At 41.6% G+C, this 13714-nt stretch overlaps 1 protein-coding gene across 1 annotated transcript in view; it reads right to left on the reverse strand.

Annotated features, from left to right (window-relative positions):
- Positions 1 to 13421, reverse strand: part of LOC146830438 (fucolectin-5-like) — a 141759-nt gene extending 128338 nt beyond the window's left edge. Inside the window, exon 1 of the mRNA XM_085604675.1 lies at positions 13411 to 13421. The gene's annotated coding sequence lies outside the window, so the exon portion shown is untranslated. The remainder of the gene's footprint in view (positions 1 to 13410) is intronic.
- Between the last annotated feature and the right edge of the window lie 293 nt (positions 13422 to 13714).

A 13714-nucleotide genomic window follows, 5' to 3' on the forward strand; every position in this document is an offset into this window, starting at 1 on the left:
ACAGTCTTTGAACCCCTGAAGCCTATTATCATTGAAGAAGTCACTGTAGCTTTAACAAACAGTGCCCTTGGGAAAGTTCCAGGCCCAGATGGGATCACAGTCAATGCATTTAGATCAAACACATCGCTATGGGTCCCCATATTAACCCAAGTCTGTAATGCGGCAGCAAAAGGTTATTTCCCAAAAACCTGGAGTGATAGCATCATTGTACCAATATTCAAAAAGGGCGATAGGGGAGATGTAATGTGTTATCAACTAATATCTCTATTAGACTGTTCTGTGAAAACAATGGGTGGAGTGGTATTAGGCAGATTAAAAACCTGAGGCAGGAACATCGCATACTGACAGATTCTCAGTACGGGTTCAGAAAAGAAGTTGGCATGGTGGGCCAGGGCACAAACCCCCATTTAATTATCAGCAAATATACCATGGTACTTCAGGGACAAAATCATCTCTGCTTCATAGATTTGAGAAGTGCTTTTGACTTAGTGAATCATGCAAAATTGTGGCAGACCTATATGTCACCTCTCACAGCTATACACATCTCTGACAGCTTGAGTAGCATTTGGAAAAAATAGGGAATGCACAGACAAATTCTGAGTAACTAGAGGCATCAGGCAGGGCTGTGTCCTGGCCCCTTTTTTATTCTCATCATAATACATCAACAGCGTGAATGCCCTCCTACTGAGGGTAAAAGCAGAGGCACCTAACGTTGGTTCCTCTGTCACCCCAATCTTATTATACTCCGATGATGTGGTGCTGCTATCCAGGACGGGAAATGGCCTTCACATCTTGATTGATAATTTTGTAAGTTTAATGGAAGGTAGAGACTTAAAACTAAACATATCCAAAACATACACCATGGTTCGTGGCAAGGGGAGAAAGAAGGGTAAAACACAATTTGTAGTAAGCTAGAAGTTAGAACAAGTGAAAACCTTCAGCTATCTGGGCATTTTGATCCCACAGGATAGACTTTGGGGACCACACCTTAAAACCGCAAACTTTAACATTTATTTGGGCTTCTGAGGTGGCTTTTAGATTTGCAAGCAAAATTGGATCGAAATCCCTAAAAGAATTTGTGAAATTATATAAAAGCAAATGCATCCCAACAGCACTAAATGGGGCTCCAATTTGGGGCAAGACAAATTGTAAAGCGATCAAGATAAAAGAAAATGCTTTTTTATGTAGACTCTTAGCAGTCTCACGCTCGACCTCAGCTTATATAAACCACAAATAACTTGATATGATGTATATAGAAAACTCCATCCGGGACAAAATGGCATAGTATTTGGAGTAAACAGGGCACCAAGATTACCAGAGATACTATACTGAATTGTCCAGAACTTGACTAATATGACAAAATCCCATGGTTGAGGTATGTAATTGTCTAACACAGGAATTGAAGGAGGAAAATCTCAGCATTTCGGACCCTGATAGCATTTCACAATTTAGCTAAAAAGAATTAAGATCTTTCTTTATGGGGAAAAGGGAGGCCCATAGAGAAATGTGTGAACGATCCAAGACGACAGTGGAGAGATTCTGTGCAGGCCTGATACAACAGGGGATGAGAGGCTACCTGGTTAAAGTGACTAACTCCCAGGATAGATTTTATCTCACAAGATTGCAGTTTCAGTTACTCCATCATGTAGTTGTATTTCTTATATCAAAGGCGTGGTCAGAAAACTTACCCAGATGCTCATGTGATGGAAAAGTAAGCCAAACGACTATCCATTTCCTGTTGTTTTGCAAAGTCTAGAAAGATACTAGATTAAGGGTGCTCCGACCATTTTTTTCAAGACAGAGCCTCATTTATTATCAGGAGGCCTTTAATTGTTTCTGAAACTTGTCAGATGTTTACACATGTTGCGCTATCCGGACCTATATTAAGAGCGCAATTAGGAGGCGTAAAGAATTGAGTCACTTAGAAAGGATGTGTTACGAGAAAGATTGACACTGGGTTTCACATTGTATTAGAACATTGGAATGTTGGGAGCTCCATTGAAAACAATGGAGTGCTCCGGGCTTATAATGGTTGGTATAAGCCCGGAGCACCAACATTCCAATATGTCTTTGTTCACAGCTCTGGCTGTGAACAAAGACTTCAGGGAGCCTGAGGGGATTTCAATCCCCTCACGCTCCCTGAAGGCTTTGTTTTGTTAGAGCATTCTGCCCTCTAGTGGCAGAATGTTCTAATAGCCTTATAGCCCTTCGTAGCAGGGCTATACCGGCTTTTAAAGTCCCTCTGCTTTGTTAAAGTCCCTCGCCTTCGGCTCGGGCCTTTAACGCTGCAGCGGGCCTTTAACAGCCGGTATAGCCCGCTACGGTGGGCTATAAGGCTATATTAGAACATTGGAACGTTGGCAGCTCCATTGAAGACAATGGAGCGCTCCGGGCTAATACTGGCTGGTATAAGCCCGGAGCTCCAACATTCCAATGATTGTCTTTGTTCACAGCTCTGGCTGTGAACAAAGACTTCAGGGAGCCGGAGGGAATTTGAATCCCCTCGCGCTCCCTGAAGGGCTTCGTTTTGTTAGAACATTCTGCCCTCTAGTGGCAGAATGTTCTAATAGCCTTATAGCCCTTCGTAGCAGGGCTATACCGCTGTTAATGTCCCGCTGCTGTTGTTAAAGTCCCTCGCCTTCGGCTCGGGCCTTTAACGCTGCAGCGGGCCATTAACAGCCGGTATAGCCCGCTACGGCGGGCTATAAGGCTATATTAACATTTGCAAGTCAACTGGATTTAAAACCCGTAATAAAAATTGCTATTTAATGCCATCCTCTTGACTAAAGAGGGGATGTACAACATCTTACAAACGAGATCAGTGCCTTGTCACTATTGTGAGTAATATCCATGAAGAAGATAAATCATGCCTGGTGGTTGTGATGGAACAATCAATGCTTGGAAATGCCTTTCTTCTGCAGTTTAGGTTTATAAGAATGTGTGGGGTTCAAGAGGGACATCTTAGGAAATATGGTTATAAAATTCTCAGAATCCATTAACAAGTGGCACATCACACTCAAAACACACACCAATGTATTTGGTAAGACTCCGAGTCTGAGTTGCAGGAATGCTGTCATATGGTATTCTTTTGGTCACTTCTTAACTTCTTGAATATATTTTTCAGGTGAAAATTTGGCACTGAAAGGGACAGCCTCTCAAAGCACCCAGTATGGCTATCTTGGACTGCCATCATATCCTCTGAGTGGCAAACGTTCCGGTAGCTACAGTGATAAGACCTGTTCCGCCACCAATGGGGACCTTAATCCTTGGTGGAGATTGGACTTAGGACAAAGTCAAGCCATCGGATCTGTTGTGGTGGTGAACAGAGCCGACTGCTGCCCAGAGCGTCTCAGAGGAGCTGAGGTCCGGGTCGGAAACAATATCAACAACAACAACCCTGTGTAAGTTCTGCCAATTGTGCACTACGCTGCATTGTGTGCACAGAAGATTTTGTGAGAAATTTCTGACATCTAAGTGTTAAAAATCGCGATAGTGGATCTTACACTCTTATGTTTCTCTACAGTATACATATAGTCCTGTGAGTTAGATACAGTCATCGAAGTAGCCATACAGCTCAGTGTGAAGCCCAGGCCCAGAGATTTAATATATTTTGCTTAATCCTTTGTCAAGGCCACAGGAATTCTAAATATTTTCCCTGAGCCTTGTTTGAAAGATGACCATGGTTAGTTTTTTTGGCTGTAAATTCAGGCCAACTTCACCATGCCTGCCTTTGTGCATCACTAACAGTCCACATTCTTATGTCTACTTCGCAGAGGTGCTCATATACATCTACTCATGCGTGTGTGGGAGGAAAAAGAGGGAGTTGAACGGACAGAGATGTCCCCTGCATGGTGTTTGGTCGTGTACTCTGCCCTAAGTGCCCAACTGCGTATATATGTGTAGGAAGGGGTCCGATGCACACCAAATGAACCGATTAGAGAACTTCTTCAGAGATGTGAATGCCTTCTTTATTCGTTACAGCACACAGCATTCATAAAAAGTAGCGGTCAGCTCTGGAGGTCTCAGCACAACTGCCGAACCTCCGAACTTCACCGCTAACATGGAATACATTTCCTCACAGTTCTAAAGTGTATTCTAATGAGAAGAACTAAAGGTAAACGCAACACATCTTCCCTCTTTAAACAGAAAGAAACAGAACTGAGAGAAGAAGAAAAGAGAAATCTAAAAGAGAGTACAGAAAAGGAAAATAAAAGGAAAAAGGAAGAAAGAAGGAAAAGGTGAAAAGAACACCAGAAGAAAATTCAATGTAAAACGTAATCTTTCAGATAATGAGCACGAGTAATTCTTGTGCTTTCCCTAGGAACAATAGCATTATTATCAGAAGAAGAAGACAATTCCGACCTCCCCCTTCTTTCCGAAAAGGACAAATCAGTAGTATTATTCACAACAGATTGATCATTAATGACAACATCCGGTGGGATTACAATATCGTCACAACCTGTATTAAGAGGTATCATGGATTGATCAGAATCAGTCAAATTTAGGTTAGCAGAGAAATCTTCATCAGAATAATTTTCAAGATTAGAATTAGCATGAATACCATTCTTTACCAGAACCACATTTCTTTTGCTCCATCACTTTCCAATTTCTACTAACACTGCATGTTTGGAGACTTTAGTAATGCGTGTTAAAGGACAAAATTTAGATTTTCTGCTTTTTAAGCTAAGTGGTCTCTTAATCTTAACCAAATCTCCAACAAAGAATTGAAGATCTTTAACTTTCATGTTTGTGTCATATGTCCATTTCATTTTATTTTGAGATCTTTCTACAGAAGAATGCACTTGTTTGATGTCTGGGATTTCACTAGCAGAATTAGTATGTTCAAGAACCCATAAGGGGCTGAGTTTAGAGGAACCATAACGCCCTTTGAGAAGAACAAAAAGTGGAATCCCTGTGACAGAATGGGGAGTGTTATGATAACTCCAAAGTCTTTCTTGCAGCGCTTCATGAATAACCTCTCCTTGTAAGGCTGCTAGTTGAATAATTTCCTTAATCATTTTGTTGACCCTTTCTACCATGCCATTACCCTGGGGACTGTAGAGAGCAACCGTCAAATGTTTAATCCCCAATTTTTTCAGAAAATTTAGAACAAGGTGAGATTTGAATTGTACACTATTGTCCGACACTATAGTTTTGGGGACTCCTTCACGTCGGAATAAATCACGGAGCAAGTCAATCACAGCCATAGTAGAGGGTTGGGAAAGAAATTTGCACTCCACCCATTTGGAGAAATAATCAACAACAACTAAGGCATACCTTAAATTAGAGTGAAGATTATACATGGGACCAATGAAATCAATGCCTAACTTTTCCCATGGGCCATTAAGAAAGTCAACCGGATGGAGAGGTGTATTACACACTTTCAAGGACTTGTCAAACATGGAACAACTAACACAATGGGCAACAACATTTTCCACCTCAACATCCATACCAGGCCACCAATAAAAGAGTCATAAGCGTTTTTTTGTACCAGTCATTCCAAGGTGACCCTGGTGAGCAAAATTGATAAGTCTAAGTCTGAGCTTCCGAGGAGGAATTAATAAGTTACCTCTTAAAACAATATCACCTTCAATGGTAAGATCGTATTTTATTTTGTAAAACGACTGTAGGCCTTCGCACAGAGTTCTTTCTTCAGGCCAGCAATTGACAATGAATTTTTTATTGATACACTGTAAGTTGTCTGCTTGAGAACATTTAATCAATTCAGGGTAAGTGATGGCTCCTTCCAGCACCACCAAACCATCCACTAAACCCACTACACATTCACTATCATCAACATAGGTAGATGGATTTTCCTCAAGTAAGGGACATCTAGAGAGAAAATCGGCACGAGTATTTTTCCCTCCAGGAATGTGCCTAATTGAAAAATTAAACTCAAACATTTTGGAGAGTAGTCTAACAAGTCTAGGGCTAAGTTTATCATGATCACTCTTCGATAAAAGAAAAATAAGAGGTTTGTGATCGGTAATTAAAAGAAACTTCCTTCCCCAAAGAAAAGTCTCAAAATGTCTGGCAGCCCAAACACAAGCCAACACTTCTCTTTCGATTGTACTATAGTTTTGTTCAGGTTGAGAAAGGGATCTAGAAGCGAAACCTATGGTGTGTTCAATACCTTTAATCAGTTGTGTAAGGACAGCACCTAAACCAACACCACTGGCATCCACGGTAAGAATAGATTGAACATCATCCCTGAAGGAATGTAAAGCAGGCGCTTTTAATATTAGTTATTTTAAATTGGAAAAGGCTGAGGATTGGATTTCACTCCAGGTGAATTCTACACCTTTCCTAAGAAGTTTCCTCAACGGTTCAGTTTGCAAGGAAAAACTATCAATGAATCGCGAATAATATTCGCACAGTCCAAGGAAGGATCGAAGTTGATCCTTATTAACAGGTGCAGGACTGTCCAGAATTGCTTTGACAAGATCAGACTTGGGTTGGATGCCACCATCTGAAATATGGTGTCCTAGATAGTCAATACTATTAAGAAGAAATGTACACTTTTCTTTTTTTACTGTAAACCCCTGATTCTCAAGAGTATTAAGGACATCACGTAAAATTTGAATATGTTCGTCAGACGTTTTGGATAAGATGAGGATATCATCTTGATAAGCCAACACATTTTTGGATACGCCAAAAAGTTTAAACATCAATTTTTGAAAGACCGAAGCGGCCGAAGCAAGGCTGAAGGTCATTCTAAAAAATTGAAAAGCACCATATGGGGTGTTGAATGCTGTGAGAGATCGTGATTCTTCAGCGAGCTCTACTTGGTGGTATGCTGATCTTAGGTCAATGCAGGAAAAGAGCTAACATTTCTTGTATTTTTGGAAGAGGAAAACGGTCAATCAAAATGTTCTTACTCAGGGATCTCAAATCAATGCAGAGCCTGATGTCATTTGAATCCTTTTTCTTGGCTACGACGATTGGAGAAATACACTCTGATGAGTCGATTGGTTCAATAACTTTCTCAGCACATAATTTCTCCAAATGCAGTTTTAATTGGTCTCTGATAGATATAGGAACATTTCTTACTTTATGGATGACTAGTATTGCGTCCTTTTTTAATAAAATTTTGTGTTCAAAATTATGCACCAAACCAAGTCTTTCTTCAAAAAGAGTGTGATGATCAAGTAAAGCTGTTGTAATTCATGATTGGAATTGGGAAGATCAACCAATGAGATCGGGCAAGTGGTGCCAGGTCTTAAGATAATGCCGAATTTTCCTTGGTCTCTCCATCCCAAAATACTATATCCTTTCTTTGCCACATAAATTTTGGTGAAGATTACTCTGTCTTTGAATTTGATGTTATCAGAGAAAAAACCTAACATGTCAGTATTATGTCCACCAAAGGCAATGGTGCAGATATCCGGAGGATTAAGATGAATATGATTCCAATGTTTATAAAACAATTAATCAGTAATGAAAGTAACAGGAGATCCAGAGTCTACAGTCACTTGTAGATTAACATCACTAATAGTAATGTCGCATAAAGGACCGCATCAGTAACTTCAGAATCAATAGCAAGAACATTTTTTTTGTACTTTTAATAGCACAAACGTTGGAATCGGAAACTTGTTCAACATTTTCAACAGTTGCAATTTACACAAAGTTTTCCCAAAGCTGGATAGTTTTTTGCATTGGCCCAATGAGAAAAAGACCCACATCTATAACAAACATTCTGTTTCTTCACATCATGAGTTTTACAATTGTTGGTTTTAGGTTTAGTACTTATAGCACAACAGGTTCACTGACTGTTTCATTTTTATTTTTGTTTAACTCCTTCTGTGCAACAACTGACCTCTCAATGCCTCTGGCTAATTCTAATGTTTCTTCTAAGGAGGGATTTCTACAACAGAGGAGTCTTTCTTGTACCTTCTTATTATAGCACTAATTGATCTCTTAAGTGAGAATCAATATTCCCATCAAATTCACATGTGGCTATTAATATTCTTAATTCAGTTAAGAAGGTGTCAATTGTTTCAAATTCAAATTGGCATCTGGTATAGAATTTGTGTCTTTCAACAACAACACTTGTTTCGTCTTTGAAATGATTGGAAAGTCTACAAACAACTTCTTTATAAACATCCCAATCACTTTCACTAGTTTGGTTTATGACTGGTAAATGGTCAAAAATGTGTTGCCCCTCAGAACCTAGATTATTGTAGAGAAGCGCTAACTTCCTTACAGGATCAAACTTTGTCCCATCTGAAGCTATGATGTAACTAGCAAAACCTTTGAACCATTGTTTCCATTTTATCTTAATGATTTCAGGTTCAGGCAGGAAAGGAGGAGGGCACGTAATATTTTTCATGGTGGCCATAGTTGAAACAAGAATAAGAATAAATTAAAATGGAGTAAAATGAAGTGAGGCAAATTTTAAAGAAAGAAAGTTCTAAAGTGTATTCTAATGAGAAGAACCAAAGGTAAACACAACAATATGGTATATTGTTTTTTGTATTTTGTCCTCTCACTAATCTAGTCTGTGCACAGAGAATTGAGGTTGTCTCTTGACATGAGTGAGGTCTTAGACATGTACTGTCACTTGAATGGGTGCATCAAGCGTGCCCTCGCTGCACAGACAGTGGACTCATGTCCCTGTCATGGGTTTAGCACATTAAGCTGTGGAGGCAGTGTGCTGTGTTTTGGGATCCTAGTATAGTCAAACTGTTTTATCTGTGTCATCTGAGTGGAGGCCTACTGACCTACTAGTGTAAAGTTCTGATTCTATGTGCTATATCTTAGCTCTAACATCCCACGTGTACATTATGTACGTTTGCTCCCTGGGTGCAGAGGAGTGAGCCAGAGTAGCAAAATCCTTGTGGGATCCATTCTGGATACTCCAAGCCTGACTTGTTGCACAAGATGAGAGTGAGGTGATTTTCCCGTACAGTGGAAGGGTATTGCTGACATTGCTGATGATGGAGGTGGGACACCTAGGCACTGAAGTGGGGAAAGAGAGAAGACTAAGGGGCATATCATCAAGGGCCTCATCTCCGTTTTTAAAGGCCAAAAAAGCAGAGATAATGTTTTCGCCCTATTAACAAGGCAGTGCTAACATGCATTAGCGCATGTTCGCAGCCATGTTACCGACGCCTCGCTTTGTATCTCTAATGAGATGCAAAGTGGGCGTTTCATCTCAAAATAACAAAGAAAATGTCGCTAACTGCACTTCACCATATTACCAAGCCGACCCAGGACACCCATAGCGATGAAAAAAGCAGCGCTAAGCGCGATTATCGCCATAACCTAACGTCTGCAAAATGTCAGACTTAGCCATATTTATAAAGGGAGGTGGATTCTGTGGCTAAGTCCATATCGCCCAATTACCAAGGATTCCCTTATCGCCGCATTTGTATTGCAGGATTTCCAGCGATGTCCCCTTATTTTGCCGCTATCGCCGGATTTGTTATCGCTGTGGAGATAAACGTTGATGATAACGCATTATCTCAGCGATTTAATCCGGCGATAGCCGGCGATATAAAAAATAGCGCTAATCGCGCTCAGCGATATTTATCGCTGTGTGTTGCTAATATGCCCGAAGATGCTTCAAGAAATTTGATTTGCCATTTGCTAAGAGGAGCAGCTGATTAGTCTTCCTGAAGCACTGCCATTTGGTGGATGGTGGGGGTAAAAGATTGCAGTCTCTGTTCTCCAAGGTGAAGGGAACCATTTCTAGGAGGTCAGCCTTTTGTCTTTGCCTGATAACTCCTCGGTGTGGCTGACAGCCAGGTGAACAATGCTCAAACCTCTTTGTGTCTCTGTTTTGGGTGCTCCAAACCGGAGACAACACTACCGTGAGGACAATCACCCCACAGGAGGTGTGTCTCAAAGTGGAAAGCACTAAATGAAGGCTCCTGTCCTGGTGACACTAATACTGGAACTCTCTTCATAAATGGACCACCAGGCAGAGTCTGGGCGGTGTAATGGTCGAAAGGGGAAGGACTACAGTAGTTTTGAACTTAACAGTTTTAAGTAGCTTTCCTGCTCTGCAGAGAGTATTATGGCACATTATTGATGTATTTATTTTGTAGTTCATAAAGGGATTCCTGCCTAGTTTGGGTCCTTTCAGAGTGCTAACAGTCTTGAAGGTAAATACAATTAGTTCTGGTCAGTTATGAGGGTTGTAAGAGACAGTGACACAGGACCTTCTCTCATGCTATGCATTTGATGGCCATCTAAAACCTTCAGATCTTTTATAGACAAGTTTGAAAAATGTTTTTGGAGATGTGTGGAGTTTGATGCGGCTCTCAGGTTTGGGTTCAAGTTGGTTTACACCTTTGACTTTGAACTCTCAAAAATCGGGCTGGGTGTTTAAGCCACTTGAGAGATCTTTGTGTAACGGTCAGTAATCAGAGGCTAATGCAGGTCAATGTTTTGTATCTCCTAGTATGCTTTGTGGACAATGCTGAGGGATGTAAACTTGCTCAATAAGGCAAAAGGAAGTACTACATTTCCACCATATGTATTGAAATTATTATATACAACCCACTAAAACACTTTACATTTTCTAAGAATACATCAAATCAGAGATGTTGGTGCAAAATCACAGATCTCCTCTGTAAGTTAGTCACATAAAAGCAAAAGTAATGAGACTATCTAGACATATCAACCCCCAAGGAACTCATCATAAAGAAAGAGAAAGTGTTCCTTCCAGAAAGCGACTACAGAATGGATCTTCAAGTTCAATCCCTCAGACCCTTGCATCCGGATGATGGCAACACCCTGCTCCTTGGCCTCCCGGGATCCACATTGGCCCCCATCTCTTAAAGCATCCTGCAGCATGTCTCATTCAGGGCCTCAAAATAGGATTTGCTAATCCCCTCCCTGATGGAACTCCACTGGACAAGACCAGCCTCAGAATAATCTGCATCATCTACAGAGCCATCACAACCAGCGCCCTGGCCTATTTGGCTGAAAAGCACACGATCTCTGGTGGCCCTTCAGTATATCCACAGCCATGATACCAGCTGACTGGAGCCCGATTACATTTGCTTTTATGTTACAAATAGCAAAGTGGTGCAAAAAAAGAAAACAAGGCAACAGGGCTATGCACCCAGGATTTGGAACACCACCTCTAAATCTATCAGGATCTACCCATCTGTGGTCCAATTTAGTAGAGTAGCTGAAGACACACCTTGTTAAAGAAAACGACATCACAGTGCAGTAACCGTGCACTTCTGCCCTGTCAGAATTAATACAGGGCTGAATCAAAGTTAAGAAAGGAGAGCTACAAAGAACCCTCCATCCCCCAAACCAGACTCAATTCAAGCAGGATCCTTACAGGATGCAGATGACTCTACCATACTTGACTGCACCTGTATAGGTCTGCAAAGGATGTTCAGCAGTCTCTACTATTTGAATAGCATTAAACTTTTTAATGGAAATGTTTATATAAAAATATAAAAAAGAATCCAGCTCTAACTGGGTGTGACCTCAGTACAGATGCAAATTTTTGTTAATACTCTAACTGGAAATTCTGTCATTGAAAAGCTTTTAAACAAACCCACGATCTATTAGCATTAAACAGCAAAAATGTCACTTCTAGTTCTATTTTGCAACCTAGCAAATCGTTAATCTGCCTTCCTAATCTTAGAAACCTCCTTTATATATTTTATACATATTTATGTCAGCATCACACCTTGGACCTGTAGAGAAAGTACAATGACCTCACGACAAGCACCCACAACACATTTGGGAAAGAAGACCTATCACTCATGTTTTACACATAAGGCTTTGAAATGTCACATGTACCCACATTGCAAACATGGAAGTGACACAAATGAACAGAAAACTTGGTAGCTAGGCTATTTTATATGTTGTAGTGGCTTTCAGTAGAACAGTCTTCCCACACTAAGAGCCGGATTACGAATGCAATAGAGTCGAATGCGATATAGCTGGAGCACAAATGGCCCCTGTCGAATGAGATAATTATTGCACATGATAAAATCCAACCTCATGGTGTTCAGAATTTATTACATGCAATAATATTCATCTGTTATAACTTCTGGGGGAATGCGATGCAGATTTTAGTGCTCACTGTACCAAAATCTGCATATATTTAGTTAATACTGAACCTTTTCCCACTGTTGATTTACAGTGGATTTGACCTGCCAAAATTGAACAGCACCGTGCAAAGGCAAAGAGTCAGGATCAGGCTGGTGATATTGAGTGAAAAAATCACCCTTCAAGCCATCAACCACAGGTGGAGGAGACCTCAAATTACTCCTGGTATGGCCAAACAAGTCAGAGAGCTCAGCTCCCTAAACAAAGTGATCCCTCACACCATCCTCCTCCTCAAGGTCAACAGCATCAGGCGAGAGAACAGGGTGAGGCACCTTCGCAGAATGACCGTTCGTCTCCCGTGCCCTGAAAGCAGCCTCAACAGCCTCATTGATTAAGAGATGACGGCATCCACCATAGGTACAGCAGAGCTAGAAGCAGACTGCTCCATGACTGAACACACAAGAAGACGCATCCTGCAATGAACTCCTTACTAAGCAACAAAGTCCCGCAGCTCACGACCTCTGCAGGAGGCGCCGCCAAGCAGGAAGCACTCGTATTCATAAATGAAGGCCAGTCGAGCGGGCGAACACCAGAGAGGAGGAGGAGGCAGACCCGGAGCCAAACAGGTACAAGGACGCTCAGCACTGCCACCGCCTGAAAACAAAACCAACGCCTGCCGGAGCAGGGTGACCGTGCAGTAAAGTAAGTAGAAAAGCGAGCCGCAGAAACAGACAAGAACAAGAACAAAACACTTGTCCGACCTCACTAGGAACACATATACTGCAGACGCAGAAAAGATAGAACAGGTTATCATGTCGACGCACTTCACCTTTATGCATGTTGGGTAGGTAGTGCCATATTGGGGGTAGTGTTTGATCTCTGCTATTTATAAGCTTTCTGCGGAGCTCATTGTTAAGGAATGGGACGGGAAGACGGACGAGGAGGTAATGCATTTTAGTGTGCCTCCCGACATTAAAATCCATTCTCACACATGTTTTGCCCCTTTGAGCAGTGCTGTGATTTCAGCACAGCTACTTTGTTTGATCCTTTCTAAAATGCCCCTGGCAGTGAGATCTGGGCCCAGAGAAGAGGTGAGGCCCAGCTTGTTACAGTGTATTTGTCCGGCACGTCCAGAAACATCACAGCCAATCAACACTGGCATTGTAGAGTCTCTAGGACCCTGACTGCCACTGGACTGCTGTGATGTTACAGCCCCAGTCGGAGATGGCGGGCAGGGGTCAGTAAATGGATATAGAGTGCCTTGGGACCGGAATAAGGGAGAAAGTAATTGCAGATCTCAGGCGAGGATAGTATATCGCTGTCTCGCGTTGAGCAGTAAATAATAAAGAAAAGATTCTTCACACTTGCCTCATGTCGGTCCTTACTTACAGTACACAACAACTGGCGACAAGGAGGTGGGAGACCCCCGTATCAAGTGGCGCCTGCTGCATACCAGGTATCCTATCATTGAGAGAGAAGCGTTAGCATGTGCCTGGGCATTAGAGCATTTTAGAGCTTTTGTGTGGGGCAAACCCATTATCATCCGCACTGACCACCGACCTTTGGTTAAGATCTTGACTAGTGAGGGTAGTGTAGGAGCTTCGGCTAGGTTGGCAAGGATTTCCATGAGAATGAAGGAGTACATTTATAAAATCATCTATGTACCTGGGAAAGACAACGTAGTTGCAGATTG

The sequence above is a fragment of the Triturus cristatus genome, chromosome 5_1, assembly GCF_964204655.1.
Source record: "Triturus cristatus chromosome 5_1, aTriCri1.1, whole genome shotgun sequence".
NCBI lineage: Eukaryota > Metazoa > Chordata > Amphibia > Caudata > Salamandridae > Triturus > Triturus cristatus.